The 7,837-nt window shown below is 29.7% G+C and overlaps 1 protein-coding gene across 2 annotated transcripts in view; it reads left to right on the forward strand.

Moving 5' to 3' along the window:
* The window catches only part of Atf3 (Activating transcription factor 3), a 38,051-nt gene that overhangs the window by 14,904 nt on the left and 15,310 nt on the right, over window positions 1-7,837 (forward strand). The window contains exon 1 of one of the 2 annotated variants that reach the window (XM_018506660.1): window positions 723-741. The exons of the other annotated variant lie outside the window; for it this stretch is intronic. The gene's annotated coding sequence lies outside the window, so the exon portion shown is untranslated. Of the gene's footprint in view, window positions 1-722; window positions 742-7,837 lie in introns of those variants that run through there. 2 annotated transcript variants of the gene reach the window in all.

A 7,837-nucleotide genomic window follows, 5' to 3' on the forward strand; every position in this document is an offset into this window, starting at 1 on the left:
AGGAGGAGGAGGAAGAGGAGAAGGAACCGAGTGGAAGGCCGAGAAAGAGGAGGAGTTACAAGGGCATTAGGCCCCCCGAATACGAAACGACAAAATTCTTACGAAACACCCGTATGTGCAGAAAGCGAAAGGGAAAAGAGGTCCTCCTCTGCTATTGAGCAATTTCGCGACTAGCTGGAGAATTTTGTGTCTCCGATAAAAGGTTTAACCTTCGAGGATGTGTTCGCCATTAATCATAAATATTTTCTAAATTTTTGATACTTCTATTTTTTTTTCAAAAATAAAATTCGTATTCAAGTGCTAATTCTTAATTAATTTAGATTTTTAGAATATTCTAGTTTACTCTAATGTATATTTCACAATTATTGATTTTAAATTGAAGTTCAAATTGATTCACAATATTCTATGCTAATATTATAATGTTTAATTTGCTTGTATAAATGTACGAAATAAATGCAAGAAGAGCGAAATAACCGGCCGGAAGTTGAAACCTCTCTCCGAGAGGATTGTCAGCGAACGCAGTGATGAGCCATGTCGCAGAATCTCAACGCGCTTCGAAGAAAATATGTATCTTAATGCTATCTTTAATGATTTATTCACGGAGATAAAACAGCGCCATGAGTGCCAGCGCGATTGAGAGGAATGTAGCGAATTGAGGTCGAAGCGAAGTGGAAGACGCGAGAAGCGCGAGATGTAAGAGTGTCGAGAGCTTGAAGATGCTGAAGAACGACATGTACATATGTAAGCATTAATTGAATCGCGCATTATGTAATTCAAGGAGAAATTTTGACAAAGTACCTTCTTTTATAAAACAATTACAGATATTTTTTTTACGATTGTAGAAAATTTTCTACAGTCCAAGAAGTATATGTCGAGTGAAATACGTCCTTTAAAATGTAGCGAATTCTTTAACATAATAGTTTAATTTTTTGAGAAAATTGGACATGAAATATGAACGGAATGAAATTCCATCGAGACCACATGTAATCAATACGTACAGATCAATACTCGAAGGCTATATAAATCGGATTTAAATTTATTCATGATCAATATATCTCTGTGCGAAGTCGCTGATCACGATTCATTACCGTTATCTGATAGGGTAATGTTAATCGATGATTTATAAGACGTGAAAGACTGTGAAAGTAGCAGAGCGACGAGTTGTTAAATATGAAAGTCGATAGCAATTGAAATAAATTTCTTGAATTGAACGCAACTGTATATGTATGCATATTTTCATAATTACAATAGTAAAATAAGATTTAATGTGACTTTCTTTTTATTTAGAATTCATATTTTTTTATCGCATACGATTTTATAATGTAATATAATAGATATGTAACCGTAGTTATATATTATAATGTTGATGTTTAAAATTGATATATTCAGAGATATTCTAAACTCTTTATTTTAATAGCGATCTAAATTTATCGGTAAAACGCTATGATTTTTCTACACATTTCCGGCGTTATGTAATCCTTTCATTAATAGTCTGCGCTTGTAAAAATATTGAAAGCATAATGAATATCCGGTGTATCTGGTGCATGAAAAATGTGCGAGAAAATTCGTCGTGGGTGGGCCGAGCAAGCAAGCGGGCGAGCAAGAACTAAAAGGTTGTCAATCCCTGTCAAAAGTAATTTTGATAGGCACGTCCACCAGAGATCGGTCAAACACGACTAGACAGATAATAATCAGCCCATTTTTTAACGACTAACCGCAATATAGCGTCGATAGAGAAATAGCATACGGAAATTCTTGAATTTAATTGAAAACAATGAAAAATAAAATTGTCCGATATTTTGATTTTTCTATGCATTTTAAAAAGTATGCGTTATGTAATTTTCGAATTCGCGCAAAATGTGAAAGTGTAATGAATATTAGTTTATTTATAATCGTATAGGGTAGGATCGGGTATTATGAGCATCTTAAGGAAATATTTTGATATATCTAGCATACTGAAGAATAAAAAAATCTTATGCATACCATTTGTTGATGTTATTGTATATGCTAATTATGGCAATACAACTCACTTTGTTGCTAGCATTGCTATTGTATTGTTAACTAGGAAGTCAAACATGGGTACAATGTACCCTATGCGATTTTTTACATTGCTGTAACTTTTTTATAATATAATTTGAAGACCCGGATTGAGGCTGAAAAAAAACTTTAACTGTCCACAGATATGATAACCTGCAAGGATATTTTTTTAAGTTATTCTTGACGTAAGAATGCACGAAATTTCAAAGAGGGTACATGGGATCTACACGTGATTAGCTCGAAAGTTTGCGGCGTTCTGAGTACCTATTTATTTTATATATATTTAAATATACGTTTACTGAGTTTCGGATAGTGTAAAAATAATATACGAAAGTGTAGAACTAAAAAGAATTATATTTCAATATAATAAATAGTAGAAATTTTATAATTTCTGTTAGTCTTCGGAGACCGCTCGGCCGGGGTGGATTTATTGCTTTAGAGCGAGTGTTGCATCATCGTCTAAACTAAATACTAATAAACTCAATTATACGTATACTATAATAATATTTATACGTGTATAATCCTTTATCTACTTATATTATTACTCTTTTATATTATTTAAATAATAAAATTTTATTTATTAGCTGTAAATTAAAAATATGTAGATTCTCCAAACATGTCGATTTTCGATAGTTCAAATAATTATACTTTTTTGAGTGATTCATATCGTACTATTTTTTTTTATTAGTCCAAAGGATCAACTAAAAAAATCCTACGGAATTTTGCTTGAACATAAAATTAAAAAATTTGGGAATTTTTTATCCAAAGTAGGCATTTTTTGCGAATTTTTCCGATAAAATTTTTTTGAAAAATTTTGATTAATTGAAGATAAAATATTGTTTATTTGATCCATATTTCTATGTCTTTGTCTGACTTCGAGGTATAAATTTCACATGTTTTGAGCTAAAAAATAAGTATTCAGTTCAGAGATATAGCGTGTTAAAGTTGCAAGGTTTCACATATCCTGGTTAGGCCGGGAAGGTAACCAAAAATAAGTCCGGCTTTCTAGGGTTAATATTGTTATCCTATGTATTGCCACATATTGCCAAGTATTGTTAATGTATTGCTATGTATTACTATGTATTACTATGTATTGCTAGCATATTGCTATACTGTTAGGATTGCCTATTTTATTACTGTACTGTCGCAATATATTTCTAAAGAAATGTACACTGATTGCCATAGTGATTGACCCTTCGCCAGACTCTTTTTTTAATGTACGATAAGGAATAATGAAGATGCTCATAATACACGACCATCCATACCTACCCGAAAAACTCTCGTGTCTAATAAATCAATAATAGTCTCCAGACTTTATAAAGTTAGTTTACTTAACAAATATTAACATAGGCACAACAAAATATCTTATCTCAATGTTTGAGGACCTTATGAAGTTAGAGGAAAAACATAAGAAATAAAACAATAGCGTATTATGTATTCATTATATAAATAATTAATTTATTTAGCGTCTGTATTTAAAACTCATACCATACTTGTATTACGCAAAAACTTAATAATTTATATTAAATTTTTTATTATCATTTTTGTTAATAGTTGATTCATATATTTTATAATACATATATAGGGATGCCGCAAGACGAGACAAGATGAGATTTTAGAGAATATCGTCTTGTTTTGAAAAAATCTTGAAATGTACATTCTTGTCTTGATCTCGAACTCGAAAATATTGTCTTGTCTCGAAATTCTTGACAATTTAAATAATGTGTTGTCTACAATACACGAAGTATATAAAGAAGTAAGAGTAAGAAATTGACCAATTACAATCGATTATTCTTTTCAGATTTGATTGTAATTAGTCAATTTTTTACTCTTCTCTTACTCCGTGGTATTGTAGACGACGCTTAAATATTTGCGCAACGTCCGTTCCATCGGAAAGGTTATTCTCTACAGTAGGATTAATTATAACAAAACATAGAAATAGATTATGCGAGAAATTAGCAAGATCCCTACTTTGTTTAAATTCATGGGCGACATGTTCAACATCTAAAATCTTATTTGACGAATAATAATTATAATTGGTGCAATAAAATGTTTGAATAATAAAAAAATGTGATTCGTGTGTTATTTGATTTACAATACAATTAGTATTATATTAGATACAGTTTAATGTGATCTAGGCATAGCAATATTGCACACATTTGGTATTATTAATCATGTTTGTATTATTTGTTTAGGAAAACAATTACAGTAATTCCGGTATATACGGTATACATCATTTTATGTTGTGGTATATGATTGCGCTACTACACATTGACAAATCGATTTTGGACTCCTGCGACATAAATCCTATATAATTTCTATAATTTTTTGAGACTCGAGGTTTTCAAGAGTCTAAAATCTCGTCTTGTCTTTAAACTCTCCGCGAAAATCTTGTCTCGATCTCGTCTTGAAATTCGAGACGAGACAAGACAAGATTCTCGAAATCTCGAATCTTGCGGCATCCCTGATAATGTATATGAATATATGTATATATATATATGTATATATATATATGTATATATGCATATATGTATAGCTACTTATTTAACGACTTAATTTTCCTTTTTTTTTGATTTTAACCATTTCTATATCATGAATTTACATTTATATTTTAATTTACTGTTATTAAATAGAATTAAAAATTATACTTGATGCATCCCATTTAAATACTTCCATTTGCATATCTCTTAAATTATACTTAAGTTAATATTTATTCATCTCATGTCACATGTCGAATAAATACCACTTAACACCTAATTTAGATAATATGTTAATACAAAATATTTACAAAATTAAACCTAGAAGAATTATAATAGTATCTTCTGTGTAATATTACACAAGTCACAGAATAGATTTAAACTAGAAGTTAAACCTTTTACAATATTCAGCTCGTTTATACATAAGCAATAATTAATAAAATGTAACACAACAGTAACTTACATAATATACTGTAAGTTATTATACTACATAAAAAGATCGAAGTTTTCTTCGCAAAATTCAATATCATATAATGCTGCAGGTGATGATTGGCTTGGAAATGATAATCATTCTGCTATATCTTTACGGATTGAAAGATCCAAAGCACGTTCTTGTACATCTCTGCGTAGAGAAAGATCCAAAATTTGGTCTGTCTCATTTCTAGGGAAAGAAAGAGCCAAAATATGATCTGTTAATATTAAAGTGATTAATGGATCTTTATTCGTATATAGCATAAAAAAAATTGAAAATTTGTAAAATGTTTATTTATATTTAATGTTACATTTATATTACTCGTAATTATATGAAAACCATTATTTTTGAATGGAATATATATGAATGTATATTTTTTTTACACTGATGGAAAGTAAGTAATGCTATTACTTTTATTATCCTTCATATGCCAATTATTGCGAAGAATATTACTAAGGCCTCGGTAGTCTAAAGGCTCAGGACGCTCGCACGGATTGCAAGAGATCCGGGTTCGACTCCCGGCCGAGGTAATATTTTTTCGCAATAAGAATTAATTATTTACAGATTTTAATATATTATTCATCATTATTAAGATCGTTTCGAAGATGCGAATAAGCATCAAAAATTTGTTAAATTGCTAGTCAATTTAACTCGTGATATTACTGCGGTAGTTTAGTAGAGTTAGGCGTTTCAAGACCGGAAATTTTTCGGCGCGCGTTTCTGTGGGACTACATACGTAGTATATAAATTCACATAAGAATCATACAAGCATTAAGATCCAGCTAGACCGTGTAAGGCTTCGATTCTATAGTTTGTATTACTTTTATTGTTTCTTTTTACGATAACAATTTGATAATGACGGTGCAATTTTTTATGATTAATTAAAAACTAAGTATTAGGAAAAAGATATTTTTTTAAATAACTCGTTATCATAACGCATTATTTATTGAAAAGGGTATTTCACTATTTATAACGAGTTAAAATAACAATTAAAAGTAACGATTCAACGCGTTACAACACAAATAGTAAGTTACTTGTTTCATATAAACAATCCGTAGTGACCAGTTATTTTTTAAAAGTAATTTTCCCAATCTTAGCTTTTAATTAGTTATTATTACCAACATAAAAAGTTGCAATGTCATTGCCAAATCATTATAATAGATTATAGGAAGTAAGGATTTCCATCCTTGATATTTATATTGCATATAGCTATATATGTTTCAGGTTCAACAATTTTACTACTAAACATAAAATACTAAATTTTATTACTTATTACAAACACAACATTTAATTATTCTTTGATTAACATGACTGTTTCCCCTATTTTCTACTTGTTCTTCATTAATATTACCTATATTTACTTGTAATAAACGTAATAAATGTATAGTAAATAATTACTTATCAAGAACTCCTGTCTGTTCCATGTATTTAGATGAAGTCGCTGAGTGTATTTGATCTTTTCTTATAGTTGTATTTGTGTTTGCATCTCTACTCACATTATCCATATCATCTATATAAGGAGGTAATATCCTACATTTAAATATAATGATTAACGCAAGTAAAAAAACGCATAGAAGTTAGTTTCAATTATATTATGTATATTATTCCGTTATGTGGTCAAATGTATCATTTTATAATTTTTAACTTATTATTTAGATATTGAGATGCGATGTAGTATAGCAATATGGAAAATATATATCTTAGAACCGATTATTCTTGTACGAAAGTTAAAAAAGTGAATATATTATTAATTTGTACTTTTTTGGGTACTAAACGTAGTAATAGTACACATATTTCGATAAGTGTCTTGTTCAATACTTATTTTAACCAATATATTTTTTAAGTGTTATTTATTTATTACTATCAATTTTATATTCTTCAGTATCAATTTTTGATAATCTTTACAGTACTTACCCGTGCGTATTTTTTAAGTGTCTATATAAGCTATCCAGTCTTGTATCGTATTTAAGTTCTGAGCCACATATGTTACATGTCGCATTCTGTGTGTCTTTTTTTTTAAAATGATCCCATACCCAATGTATAAGTTCATATTTCTTTTCTTCTTCTGTTAATTCGTTTAAATGTTCCTGTACCAAGTGACTGAGTAAGAAAAACGAGGGTTGCATTCGTATTTGTTTCTGACAATGATTGCAATTCGCCCAAAGTATTCCTCGTATTTTTGTATAATGTCTACGTATGTACCGACGAACCGGGAACACATCACGGAAATATATTGCTTCTTGCTCTGCCATTATAACCGTTTTGTGTTACGGAATATTCGTGACTAAACACAGAAAGTATAGAAATGATACTAGACGCTTTTGTAGAAACTGTTTATAGAAAGTTCAAAACAGAGGTACGGTTCTTTGACCGAATATAAATATTGATACATGTGTGTAATTTGGATCTGCTTAACTGCCAAATCATGCAGCGCTACTCAATAATCAATACAGTTCCATCTATAATATTTATATTTTTTTTAAATAATTACAAATTTTCTTGTTTTTCTTTACATTTATAGTAGTATTATATAGTAGTATTATAGTAGTATTATATAATTATAGCTTTAATTGAATCTCACTTACTATCAATAGCGTTATCTGTTAGTATTATATGGAGGGCCGCCGCTGACATACCATAAAATAAAGCATTTTTGTGCGAAGAGGATTTTGGTGCTCTTCTCAGTATTTTTATTTTTTAAATAAATTATATTTTGAATAATTAGGCCCTCAATAATTCCTGCTTCTGATTGAAAGAACCTCCGCAAGCTCCATGCAAAAAATGCCCGTTTTCGGTACCTCGATTTTTGAAACTTTTATTATGCCAAATAGTTACATATAATGACCCAATA

Source organism: Trachymyrmex cornetzi, unplaced genomic scaffold, assembly GCF_001594075.2.
Source record: "Trachymyrmex cornetzi isolate Tcor2-1 unplaced genomic scaffold, Tcor1.1 scaffold108, whole genome shotgun sequence".
NCBI classification, from domain to species: Eukaryota; Metazoa; Arthropoda; class Insecta; order Hymenoptera; family Formicidae; genus Trachymyrmex; species Trachymyrmex cornetzi.